This window comes from Chiroxiphia lanceolata, chromosome 8, assembly GCF_009829145.1.
Source record: "Chiroxiphia lanceolata isolate bChiLan1 chromosome 8, bChiLan1.pri, whole genome shotgun sequence".
Classification (NCBI taxonomy): domain Eukaryota; kingdom Metazoa; phylum Chordata; class Aves; order Passeriformes; family Pipridae; genus Chiroxiphia; species Chiroxiphia lanceolata.
Window position 1 is genome coordinate 34,183,643 of NC_045644.1, and position 13,307 is coordinate 34,196,949.

Here is a 13,307-nt window from a genome sequence, read left to right on the forward strand (position 1 = left end):
TCCAGACATTTGCTTTCCCACAGGAAACAAACATTAGCTGCAAGAAACATTAACACATTATTTAACCAAAAACCCAAGTCCAGAAGAAAACATCTCAGAACATCTCAGTCCACGCAGGAAAGCTTTGTCCAGGTTGAAAGTGGCGCTGGTTTTCCAAGTCACTGCCACAAGATAATTCCAACAACTCTGCATAAGTAACATGCAACCCTCGCCTTCCTCCACAGCAGCACAAAACTGTGGCATCACCAAGCAAAGTCAAATAATGCATCCAATTCACTCCTGCATCCATTCAATATTAAAATAACACCCTGGGAGCTTCAGGAAGGGAATCCTCATTCCCTGCTGCATCAGTCACTTCCACCCATCCCTCCACGGCGAGGGCAGCATCTTCCCAATTTATTTAAGTGGGGCAGTGCTGGCTCTGTGGAGTCTCCAGCACTGGTTGCTAGTCACCATAGGCATCATAGCAACCATTTTCCATCACAAAACTTCACTTCAGCTGGAACAGCAGCTCCTGAATTAGGAAGAAGGCTGGGATGGGGCACGGAGACCAAGCCAACAGGCTCCTGGCTCTCCTGAGCTGCACCAACACAGAGGCAACAAGGCAAAGCTGTAGAGCAAATGATGCTAACGTGGGATGAAAAGGTGGAAAAGCAGCCAACAGCAACAGAGTTTGGCTTAAAGAAAAAAAGAGGGAGGAAAAAAAGGAGGGGGGGGGGAAAGAAGGGTGGGAATTCTTGCTTTGGGAGAAAGTAGAAAGCTGAATGCAGTGAAGTGACACACAGAGTCTGGTCTCACAAGACAGGAATCTCTCTCCAGGCTCTTAAAAAATATACAGAAATGGACAAAGTGGCAAATGTAAGGATGCTGAAGGCCTGACTCCAAGCCTGCTCAGGAATGGGATGCCAGACACTTTCTTCTTGTGCCCTGCCTGGAAGAGGAAGGCTTCCTTCTGACTGAGGGTGGGCAGCAGCCTGGCTGGACTTCCAAGCACTGCCATCAAAACGACACAGGAGAAGTGTCCAACATGCTCCAGCTGCCACACATCATTTGTGAGCACAACTGTACCACTGCCACCGATCCCGGGGCACTCCTGCCTGCGCCGCGTCAGATGCGCTGGGTTTGGGGGTTTAAAGGGAAAAAAGAAGAGAAGACGTGCGAAGTAGAATTAAAGAGGAAAAAAAAAAAAGAGGCATGTGCTGGCAGGAACTGGCACAGCACCTCCCTCCGTGCCACGTTCAGGTGCAGCTTTCAATGTGAGCATCACCTTTTTGCAGCAGGAGGGAGCACGGCCCAAGCGTCACCCTAAGAGATCCCCCCATGACAGCGTGAGCGACACGATAAAGAATTCAGCATCAACCCCAAGAGCAAGTCATCAGCCTCAGAGCCACCAGCTCTTCACAATCAGCCACCAAACTGCCTTTTAAAGCCCTGCCAAAGAGGATGGGTGAGTTATTTAACTCCATCTCCCTTGGTCAACACTCAGCACAGCAGACACCGCTCCAAGCCCAGGACCTGGGTTGTGTGTGCACCTGGGATCTCATCCCATCTCCCTGCCTCCAGCTACTCCTAAGCTCCATGCTGGATGTTTACATTGCTAAAAAGAAGCAACAAGGCTGTTTGCTTGGAATTATGGAATGGCAGATCTTAAAAAGAGTGGGAAATAGGGATGCTTCAGAAGGAGGGGAAAAAAAATATAACAACCCTAAGAAAACCCACAGAAAAACCCTTCACACTGAGCAACCAGAGCTGCAAAGGCTCTCAGGCCATTTCTTGCCTCATCCAAATCAAGAGGGAAGTGTCCTTGCTGCTTTCACACAAAGCTCACTTAACTTCCAGCGAGAGGCACTTTGCTGCTCCAGACCTTTTCAAGGCCCGCTGGCTGTTCCAGCTGAGAACAGGGAAGCTTTGCCTGATGGAGCAACACTGTGGGCACGCTGGGGCTAATCACTCGTTGCCTGGAATTGCAGGAGCAGGGAGAAAACCAAGTGGGAGAGCCAGCACAGGGAAAAGGAGATAGGGATACTTGGGAGGCATCCCCCGATCCTGAAGAGCAGCCCTGGAGAGCAGAGATTGAACAGAAAGACAAAGGCTTTCAGCAGAGATGGAGTTATTTGGATTAATGGCAGTAGTTCATCACCAGTGACAGGTTTGTTCATGCAAGCCCTCCTGAGACCCCAGATGGAGCTGAGGACCCTCAAAGCTGTTCAGTCTCTCTCCTACATGCCTTTTCCATAGGTGCATCAGCCCAGGCTCCAGCATATCCCTCTGTTTCCATCAGGAATTTGCCCCCAGTGCCCCTCTCTCCCCAGCATACTTCAAGCAGAACTTCTTTCTGCCCCGGAGAGCAGCTGTTATATCAAACACACAGATCAGGGTGAAGCAATTCAGGCTCTGGCAGAGGCTCTGGAAGAGACAGCACAGCCCTCCCACACCCAGAGCAGTTTCCATTGCAAGACACAGCCAGCAAGGTCCTTGTTCCCAGGACACGGGTTCAAAGGGATGCTTCTGGGAGGCTGCCTGGCAAAAGAGACCACATGTGCCCAGGATTGCCCGTCTGGTTGGAAGGGACCTTAAAAACCATCCAGTGCCACCCCTTGCCATGGGCAGGGACACCTTCCACTAGCCCAGGTTGCTCCAAGCCACGTCCAACCTGGCCTTGGACACTTCCAGGGTCGGGGCAGCCACAGCTTCTCTGGGCAACCTGTGCCAGGGCCCCACCACCCTCACAGGGAAGGATTTCTTCCCAGTATCTAATTTTCACTTTCGTGGACTGAAAGCCACCAGGCTCCACAACCAAGCGTTTCCTGCCCAGAGTTAGAGCTCAGCACAGCCCGTGGATAAATGCTATTCCAGCCCCTGCCACAGCATCCTGGTCCTTAACCAGACCACTGGCAAGATCCAGGACATCTGCAAGATTTGGGTGAGTCTTAACCACTGGGATTCCTGATTTCTCCCCATTTCAGCTGCAGAATCTACACACTGAAATAGAGTCAGATAACAACGTAACAATGAAGGCAGGAATTGTCGCCTTTGTAGGTCTTGGACCGTAAAAGCCTAAAACGAACCCTAGTTCTCCTGCAACATTATTAAAAGTCTTACTGGAAGAAGCAAGACCTTGTACTGGGAAAAAACAAAGAAGTTTAGGTTGCACATGGAACTGTTTATGCTCCCAAAGCAAAGCTCTAGGTCAATTAGCCCAGCTGCAATATCCCGGCTGCAAGCAGCTGAGATGTTTTACACCCTAATAGGAGGTCACAGCCCCTCATCAACACAATCCCATATCCTAAAGCTTCTTAAATTCAAAAATAATCTGTGCTCCAGACCATCTGCACAGAACATCTAAGAAACTTCATAAATTAAATCCTTTTTAACTTAAGAGGTCCTCACCACCCTGACTGCTCCAGGGGTGTGCTCTGAAGGGGATTGCAGTGCCCTTTTCCTTTGCACACTCTCAAAGGGGATTGCAGTGCCCTTTTCCTTTGCACACTCCCACTGGGTCAGCAGAGAAACTGCCATACCATGGACATTACTCTGGAGATTATTGCAGCTGGGCAGCCAGAAAATAGTTTTGTTGCTGCCTCCATCCCTGCTGTATCCAGGGGATGCTCCTGGGAGGGACATACAGCCCCTTGGCACATGGGCTGGGTGCCCTTACCAGGTTCAGCCACAGCAGCCAAGCTCCACAGCTCCCACCTCTTTCAAACATTGCCGTTCCCACTTATCACCAAAAAAATTTGAAACGACGAGAGCACATCAATTTTTACCGTTTCCCACAAAGAGAGTGTTTTACGACCTGGTCTTCAGACAAACCAATGTATATTTTCACTACACAATCTTGACTTGTGCTACAAAACCTCCGGTTTGCCTTCCTAAACAAGAGGGAGGAGGGCGGTAAAGGAAAATGGAATTGCAAAGGGATTTCTCCTCCCCGAGTTCCCCAGGACAGGGGGGAAGGAGAGACAATGGTAAAACTCACTCTGCCAAAACACCCACCTGGATTTTCACAAATGCCAGTTTCCCATGGGAATATCTTATGTCCCTCATTCCCCCCCACCCCCCACCCCAAAAAAAAAATAAAAATTTTAAAACATTCTTAATGCACCAGCTCTATCTTGTGCCGAGGCTACATGCACGAGGTATCCCAGGCTGCTGCAGGACGCACGGGGAAGATCCGGGGAAGGAGCCTGGCTTGTTGCGCGCAGCCTCCGGCAGCTCCGTCAGCCCTCCTGACCCCCTGGACATCCCTCCTGCCAAGGGAATCTGCTGCCAGACACGGCTTTACCCCCAGCACAGGGGAGAAAAACCCAAACCAACAATAAGGAAAACATCCATCAGCATAGGAAATGTCCCGTTCCAGCATCCCCCCCTCCTGGAAAACACCGATGGATAAGAGAGAAGCAGCAGCTTGGGGAAACGAGAGTGGCTGGCAAGGTGGTCAGGAGAACATGTATTTAAAGAAAAGAGGATTGCAGGGTTTGTGGAGGATGAAGGAAAAGAGCAGCAAGTCAAGAATCGGGGGGGTGGGGTGGGGAATTCCAAATAAAGTGTTTTCTGAAGAGATTCAGGGCAAGTTTGGCGTTTAAAAACGCTGCTTTCCTATTAAATAATGTTTTGAGGGGGTTTAAAAATCCCACCGCTCCCATTGCGGCTCAGCCCCCACGCGCGGCTGCGGCGCGGAATTCCCACGTCTGGGAAGAAGTTCGGCCCCGGCTTATCCCAGAAACTTTGCAGCTTCTGAGCAGCCCAAACTGCAAATTAGAGCCGGGGATGGGGGAAGGAGGGGGCACTGTGCTTGCCTCCCTCGGGGGCAGGACAGCAGATACCATCACACATTTACAGCATTATTTTGGGGAAAAGGGGAGAAAGGTTGGGCTCCCCCTTCTCCTGCCGCTGAAACCACCGCGCTGAGCGACTCCCCGCGCTCCAAAATAATATTAATAATGGCAAGGCTCACCCCCCAAAAAGCTGTCCCCTCAGCGAAAGCAAATCAAGGAGGTTTGGCAAGAGGGACCCCGCGCAAAGCCGCCCCCCGGCAAAGGGAAGGGGTGATGCCGAAGCCTCCGCGCATCCTCCTCGCCCCCCCCGCACCCCTCCCAAATAAAGAAATACACGAGGAATAAGGAAAACCGGCGGGGCATTACCTGCGGTGGATGTGTCGGAGTCCGGTATCAGCGGTGACCCCCCATTGCTCCCCCCCCCGCCGCCCTGGAGCCGCGTGAGCCGCCGCGGGAGGAGGAGGAGGAGGAAAGGGAGGGGAAAGGAAGGAGCCCGAGAGGAGCTGACGCGGGCGGCGCAGCGCCCCTTGCCCAGGTATCGGGGATTTCAGCGCCGGCTCCACCTTCCACCCTTTCTGATCCCTCCCAGGGGACTCCCAGCCCCCCAAATCCCAGAATCGCCCCTCAAACCCAGGGCTCGCCCCCCCCCCCGCCCCCAGACAGCGGTTGCTTCAAATACAACTTCAGCCCGAGGCAGGCGCTGGTTACTCAAAGTTCAACTCAGCCTCGGTGGTTTGAATTATTTTTTTTTTTTCTTGTTAATATTATTATTATTTATCTGCCCTGTGTGCAACAGCAGCTGGCAGGACCCGGAGCACGTAAATCATACATGAGCGGGAAGGCGATCCGGGCACGTTGTGCCAAGAGAGCCGCAATGTCCCTCCCCAGTTCCTCTCCCCCGGGCACCCGAAGCCTCCTCGGTTTCCACAGACACCGTGTTGTATTTGCCGTGCTGCTGATCCACATTTCCAACTAACCCTTCTTGCCACTGCTCCTCCCCAACCCCGTGCCCTCCCAGCTTTCCTAAATCTGGCAGGACGTTCCTGCCCCCAGTCCTGAGATCTCCCTACAAGCCAAATCTCACTGCTACACCCCATTTCTCGCCGTCTCGGAAGCAACAAAGCCATAAAAAGCCACCTGCAGTCACACCAATCCTCATGCCAAGGGGGTGACTCCATGTCCCCGAATTCCAGGAGGGTCAGGGCTTTGGGTCCTGCCCTGCTACACACATCAGCCTCCCACCATGGGGGACTTGGAGAAGCTTTACCATCCCACCAGACCCCATCATGACCAGTTTTAATTAAAACACTAAGCAAGTGCAGTTTGTGCTGCTAAAGCCCATCTTTGAGCCTTGCCTGGGAATCCCAGAATCCTATCATGGTTTGGTTTGGAAGGGACATTAAAAATCATCTCATTCCAACCCCCCCGCCATGGGCAAGGACATCTTCCTCTAGACCACATTGCTCCAAGCCCCATCCAACCCGGCCCTGAACACTTCCAGGGATGCGGGGAGCCTTCCCCTCTACTCACCTCAACACCTCTCTTCCCGGAGCATCAGTAGACAAATACCTCTACAGGAGCAGGAGGAGGTAATTATGCCTTTGCCTCTCTTGAGCAGCTTTTGCTGATTATGCAATTAGCACAGGGCTGATTGGTTTGAACTGGGCGGAGGTCTGGTCCTGGTGCTCTCCCCTCAACCCTGGCTGAGCCTCACCCCAGAGCCAGCCCTGGCACACCTGCAGCTGCTTAGGGGTTAAAAACCAAAGGCCCTGGCAAACAGGTGAGTGCCATGAGCTCCCTAATGAAGGTGCCAGCACATAATTTCCTCCCATCACACCTGGGCTGTGTTGGGTTTGTTAAGGAGTTGCTCTCCCCAGTTTGCACTGAAGTTGGAGATCACGAGGAGGGTGAAGGGTGAGGCTGTTACCAGCTTGGGGCTCTGAGCATCCTGCTGAGCTGAGCTCACTGCAGTCTGGGGAGTTTATTCCTCCTGGGATCTCTGGCCCTTCCTTGCCTTCTTAATAGCCCACAGCCAGGATATTTACATTATGTTCATCCCAGGCACGTCCATACAATCAGAGAACTAATCAGGGGAAGAAATGGCAAAAGAGGGGAGGAATCAAAGCAAAACCATGTGTTAAGCAACTTGAAGACACGTTTCAGGCCTGGATGGCTGTAGCCACTCTGCCTTTGCACAAGCGATGTCTCACTTAACGACTCTCCTGATGAATTCAGGTCAGGGTTTCTATTTAAATAGAAGCACACCTCTCTTCTTCCTAATCTCTGCCCAGTTCCTACACCTTGGCTTCACACCACAGATTTCCGCTCACATCCTGACTCCCTTGAAGAAGTGTCACCTGTTTTACATAAGTCAGCTCTAAAGAAAGCCGAGTTCCCCCTGGCCTGGGGGTCAGGCTTGGGCTCCTGGTCCCATTCCCAGTGGAGTACAGGCTGCACCTTTTCCCATGCAGGAGGCAAGGGAGGACTAGGGGGGTTTCAGTGCCTAGGTTCATGAAACCCACAGGAATTCAGTGTCTTGGGAACTGTACATCCCTGTCAAGCTCGGTTTGAATCAGGCAGGAACAGCAATAGCTGTGTGCAGGCTGGACCTCAAACCAACTCACTGAGCTGATGTTCCCAAGCTCCTGTTTGAAGAAAGCCACATCTCTCTGAGACCCAGCCCACAGGGGGTGTACTGGGCTCATAGCTGGGAAAAGAAGGGAATAAAGGAAAGTGATGCACTGTGAGCAGAGGGATGCTCCCAGTTGCTACTGGGATAGGAGGCCACCGTAATTACTGCCGACCCTGAAGCCGGGAGCTGAAGGGATGGCATAACCTCCCTGCTCTCCCAGCCTTTCTCCACGGGCTCATTACTACTAAACCTGATTTTTTGTGTGGCAAATCCTGTGACCTCCCCTCTCCACCCTGCCTGCAAACACGGAGCAGCTCGGCAGAGCCTTTCACAGCCTCCTGGCACCACTCACTCAACCTTGAAATTGTACTGCAGGGCTTCTCCCCTGCTCATTTTCCATCTAACCACGGAACATTCCTGCATCCAGCTCTCCCCACGGTGTATCACTCCTCTCTCTGCCTTCCCCAGCCCTTCTGCTGTGAGCGGTGGGATCACTGTTTGTCTCTAAATAGATGAAATATCACATGGAAAGAGGGTGAAATATGGACACGTGAAAATCCTGCCCCACCAAGGTATTGAATTATTTCTGCTTGCCATGGACCATGTACTGCTGTGGAATCCAGGGTCAGCACGGACATCAGCTGCCTGACAACCAGCCCGTGCAATACTGTGCCATCAGTCATTTCCTCACACCTCCTTTTTCCCAGCAGTCTCCCACAAGGATCCCTTGATGTGCTTCCCCAAATTGCCATGCCTTTTTTTTTCCCCAGTAAATAAAACCTATGCAAAAGTGCAGGAGGGTTTTATGCTCAGCACATGCAGCCCATGCCCCCCCGCTTCTTTTACTTTTTGGGATGTAAAGTGGTTTTGTGTCCCTCAGACCACAAGCCCCATAGGGATGGTGGTATCCTCCATCTCCCACAGCCTTCCAGCATGCCATGTCGTGGGGTGGGTTGGGCTGGTGGCATGAGGGGGCAGCTCCTCCCAGTGCTACCCTCTTGCCCGTGTCACAGAATTAATTTGTGCAGCAGTCAGAGTTTTCTTTTTGACCACCTGTGCTGTGGCTGACAGTGAGCTGGCTTTTCCGGTGTGAAATTAATTTCCAGGTCCATTTCACACAGAATTTTAAGGCCAATATTAGGATCATGCTGTTTGTTTAGGAATTTATGAGTGGAGGAGGCTGGTGAGAAAGCTGAACAACGTTACGGGCTTGCTGGAGTTCTCTCTCTGGAGAAGAAAAGCACTGAAAAAGCAGCTGGTTTTGGTTTTGGGGGTCTTTTTTCCCCTTTAAAAGTACTGGGTTTCAAATTGCATCTTTGTAAGGTGATAGTCCCTCTGGAGACAATAGGAAAGGTGGTAGCTGGGCACACCTTTGTAGCACATGCCTAATTCTGTAGCGTCATTCACCAGCTCATGTTTACAGGTGGGTCCAGGTGAGCTACCCCTGGATAAACCAGCCCCAGCTGGGACAGGGCAGTGGGGACTACACATGGTGGTAACACATGGCAAGAGGGATCAAAGTGTGAGCCCCAAAAAGCCTTGCAGGACCTGGCTGAAGCTCGGAAGCTCTGCCCTTTGCAGAGCCCGAAGCAGCCTGTTTGCAGAATGCATCGTCTCCCTTTGCAACCCAAGTCAGAGCCAGCAGGACCTGTCCCCTGCCAAGGGCACTGAGAGCACCCTGTGGCCCCAGGCTGGGCTTGTTACATCCAGAAATGGTTAGGGAGGGCAAAAAATCCCTTTGTACCAACTCTCCGTGCAGCTGGAAGCGCTTTTCACTGGCTTTTGAAACAGCCCTTGATGTAATTTCCTACTGATGGGGAATGTTAGTAAACTCCGAGGTAACGAGAATTCAGTGCTGATCCAGGTGACCTGGATCGAGGGCAGCGACAGTGAGAGGAGGCAGCTTTGGGGGCTGGGGGATAACTACCCTGAGTCTCTTCACACCACACACTAAGGCATCTTTCTCTTAGCATTGAGCCCTACCTTAACCTGCTCGAGTTTCTTTCTTCCGCTCGGTTTATTCTTTCTTCCTCAGCAGAGGAAAAGGTGCCATCTACAGGCACAGAGAATCCATGTGCAGGCACAGCCCTCCACATGTCCCCCCTCAGGCTCCTGTCTCTTGCTGTCATCCCCCCTTCTGGGTCACCTTCCCTGCAGTGTGGACTCTGAGCTGTGTGTCCAGGTTGTTCCCTCTTTGGGGTCAGGGAGCATCAGAGGGCTGTGCCAGGTAGAAGGTGACCTCCCTCCTGGCCAACCCTTGGGCACACCTGTGTTTACCCTTGCTGGTAACCCAGTGGAGTAGCAAGATAAAAACTCAAGAGAAGGTGACCACCATGTCCACAACTTGGGGGGAACCAGAAAAGGGGACACAAAGGAAATTTGGTCACACTGTTGCCTCAAGGGAATCCTGGAGGGCTCCTCTGCTGCTTGCCCAGTGTCACCACTTCCAGCCCCATGGGTCTACCTGAGCTGCTCAGCCTGACATTATGCTCTTTTTCCATGCTCTGCTCTTCCAGCTGCCTCTCATTCAATCCATTTTGGCTGGGTTCACACACCTGTGATGAAGTGTGAGTACAGGGCAGTGGGGTGACTATAGTGAGGGGTGACTCCTGCCCAGCTGGAGGGAAGGTGTATGCAACGGCCCCCAGACTCAGCGTGGAGGTACTTGCACTTTGGCCACGAAGGGCTTTTGGTGCTGTTTAAGGGCAAAAACGAGTCTGAGAGGTCTCCAAGGTGATGCAGTTAAAGTGGGAGCCAGGTCCTGGAGATGAATATTCAACGGGAAGCTCCCAAGGTTGCCCCAGCAGAGCTCTACCCGCCTCACCACATCAAGGGCTCACCAGGGCAGCAAAGAGAGGGCGATGCTGAAGAGTGGAGTTAATGCCAGGCACCCACAAGCCCAGGGCTGCTCCTGCTTCAAAGCCCCTTCTCGGGTGCCCCCCAACCGCCTGCTTCATATTGAAAGCATTTGTCACAGCAGACACTCCCTCCTGCACTGCCGGTCCCCCAAGCTGTGCAGTGCCGAGTGAGGGGGGGATGGTCACAAAATCCGGGATAGAGGATGAGCTGGGAGGGGGGTCTGCACACAGCATGTAGGGATGGCAGGGGGATGGCTTGTTCAGCTTTGCCCAGCCTGCTCCAGGCACGCTGGAATTCATGCTCAGCCAGCCCCAGCTCCTCCACTCCCCCACCACGGCGTGATAAATTAGGAGGAAAAGTTTCTCATCTCACTTTGTTCTCGCAGTGCCGTCCAACAGAGCACAAGCCTGTCTAATCAGGAGCTACAGTCCTTCACCATCTGTTTGGAGCCTAATTACAAATGCAGAAAAATAATGTGCTTTACAATTGCACCAGTAAATGCTGTAAATGATTTAAATGCATGCATATGTTCCCTGCAGAATTCAGCATGCATCTGCGACTTCTTCTGCTCACATTAGGCACACAAATCAAGGGAAAAAATACCCAGATCTGACGAACAGCATGTCCCTAGGACGGTGATTTTTATCCCTTTTTTTTCCCCCTGCTGGAATGGCAAACAGGGCTTTTTTGTAACAATTCATCCAGCAGCGTTTTCTTTGCTTCCATTTTAAAAACTGTTTATCACTGCTGTGTAAATATAGTACAAATTACTCCATAAAACATGTAAAAGGAGAACAGCAGCCGGGTAAGCCTGCAGCTGGCTGGCAAGGTTTCAAAGCCAAGGGTTTTTTTCCTCTGGGGCACCTATAGAGGGTCAGGATCCAGCTCAACTCATCTGCTGGGGATGGTGACCCTCCCCAAGCCCCTACTGAAGAGGATGACCACTCACATTTCATAGAATCATGGAATGGTTTGGGTTGGAAGTAAACTTAAAGATTATGTTGTTCCAACCCCCTGCCATGGGCAGGGACACCTACCACTAGACCAGGCTGCTCCTGGCCTTGAACACTTCCAAGGATGGGGAAGCCACAGCTTCTCTGGGCAATCTGTTCTGATGCCTCATCACCCAAGGATTTCAAGCCCTTGAGTCACATGTCCATCTCCAGGAAGATGCTTCCCTAACAAAGGGGAAAAAGTGCCGAGAGCTAACTTACCTTGAAAATACCTTTGCCATGGCTGCAGAGGTGTCAGAGAGCATCACCTGCTCTGCTGCATGGTGACAGCTCTTCACACACTGCCCATGTATCACCAGTAGTCCCATTCCCACAGGTGGTCCAACAAAGGCAATCCCACTTTTGACCTGCAGTGCATCCTGTCCAAACACTGAAAGGATGAGCCCTGCCCCAAAACACGTGCAAGGGAACAGCCAGGAGGCAGCAGATCTTCTCTGTGGCCACCACCAAGGTGATGCTGAAGGATAATGAGGTTGTTTCAGAGGTGCTTCCCCCCTCCCAAAGGGTACCAGCACTGCCCCAAAGCCTCTGCAATGCAAAGCCTGGTGTCACAGGGGCAGCATTTCTACACTGTGGGGCACTCCATTGAGTGAGGAGAGGCTGGACAAGGCTTTGGACATGAGAGAGAATGAGGGAAAGCCACTTGCAATGATGGGAAATGAGTATCACTCCAAAGCAAAAATTCCCTTTCCTCCTCCAGCACATTTGTTTGCTTTAAAGCCCCAAATACCAACACTTAACTGCTCCAGCTGTGAAGCAGGGAGGGGTAGCTGGCACCACAGAGATGAGAGAGAGGACAAAAAGAGGTCAGGCCTAGGCTCAGTGGGTCTCCTTTAAGCTGAAGCTGCTGCAGATGCGTCCCCTCCGCTTTCTGCCCTTTCATCCATTCCCCTCCTGCTCCCCACGCCCTCCTGCCTTGCTGCTGCTGCTTTACCAGTTCCCAGCTTTCATCTCCCCTCAGCCACTTGGATTTAACTCCAAAGGCTGCTGGAAAAGGCGGCATGGGGCAGGGACAGCATTCCCACCATGCCGGGCTGCCAGCCCTCTGCAGCACTGGGGCTCCCCATCCTCCTGGTGGGAATGCCAGCGATGCCGGCCCCGAGTGCAGGGACACGTGCCTGTCTTTGATTCACTTCCACATTGTGGGTTCACCCTCATGAATTCTGCAATGCCTGCACGGCTCTTTTTACAGCCACGGAGGAGATGGGGCCAAGTCCTGCAGAGCACGTGGCCCTTCCCTGGCCTGCCAGCACCGCCCACCTCCCTTGGCTTGGGGATGGGGAAGACATCTACAACCCTGCTAGCCTCTCTGCAGCAGCTGAGGGGATGGTGTTAATTGAAGGAATAAAGCCCGGGAATGCACTTTTGGGCAGGTAAGGAAGACCATGAAAGCATAAGTTGTGGCTGCACTTTGACTGGTGTACCCAAGATAGACCATCCTCCATTCCGCCACCACCGTTTCCCTCCTCATCCCCCTTTTCGTTACCTCGAGCTCCTCGATATAGCCCACACTGAGCAGCAGATGTGACTTCACCCAGGTAGTGTAATTACTTCTCTGTTGTTATATGCCATTCCCTATAAATTACTCATCCTCTTTTGCAGGGGGATCACCGAGAGGCTCATGGCTCAGGCTCCTGGCACCATCCACCCCCATCCCACGGCACTCCCACCAGCACTCCTTGCTTTATACACAGAGCTGATTCTTGCCCTATTTGATTTTTCCCCTCACTTCTCTAACCTTCCTGAACTGAATATCACCAAAAACCAAAGGATAAATTCCCTTTTTGCTCACTTCCCCCTGCCACGAGAATACTCTCCACACCTACCTGTGCGTCATTTGGGGATGTTCAATTAGAGCAACCAGGCTCTCAAAGGGATTCTTCTGTAGCTCCTTCACCTGGTCCTTGCCAGTGATTTCTCAGAGTTTGCAATCTAGGCTGGGAGAGAGGGATGACCAGAAAAAATGCCAGCTAAAACTGCGTGCATCAGTACATCTCCAAGAGAAATCACTCCAGACACCAACAC

General features: G+C 52.1%; 1 protein-coding gene across 1 annotated transcript in view; it reads right to left on the reverse strand.

The window, feature by feature from the left end:
- The window catches only part of CDH23 (cadherin related 23), a 194,783-nt gene extending 189,611 nt beyond the window's left edge, over positions 1-5,172 (reverse strand). Inside the window, exon 1 of the mRNA XM_032695417.1 lies at positions 5,145-5,172. The gene's annotated coding sequence lies outside the window, so the exon portion shown is untranslated. The remainder of the gene's footprint in view (positions 1-5,144) is intronic.
- Positions 5,173-13,307: the final 8,135 nt, after the last annotated feature.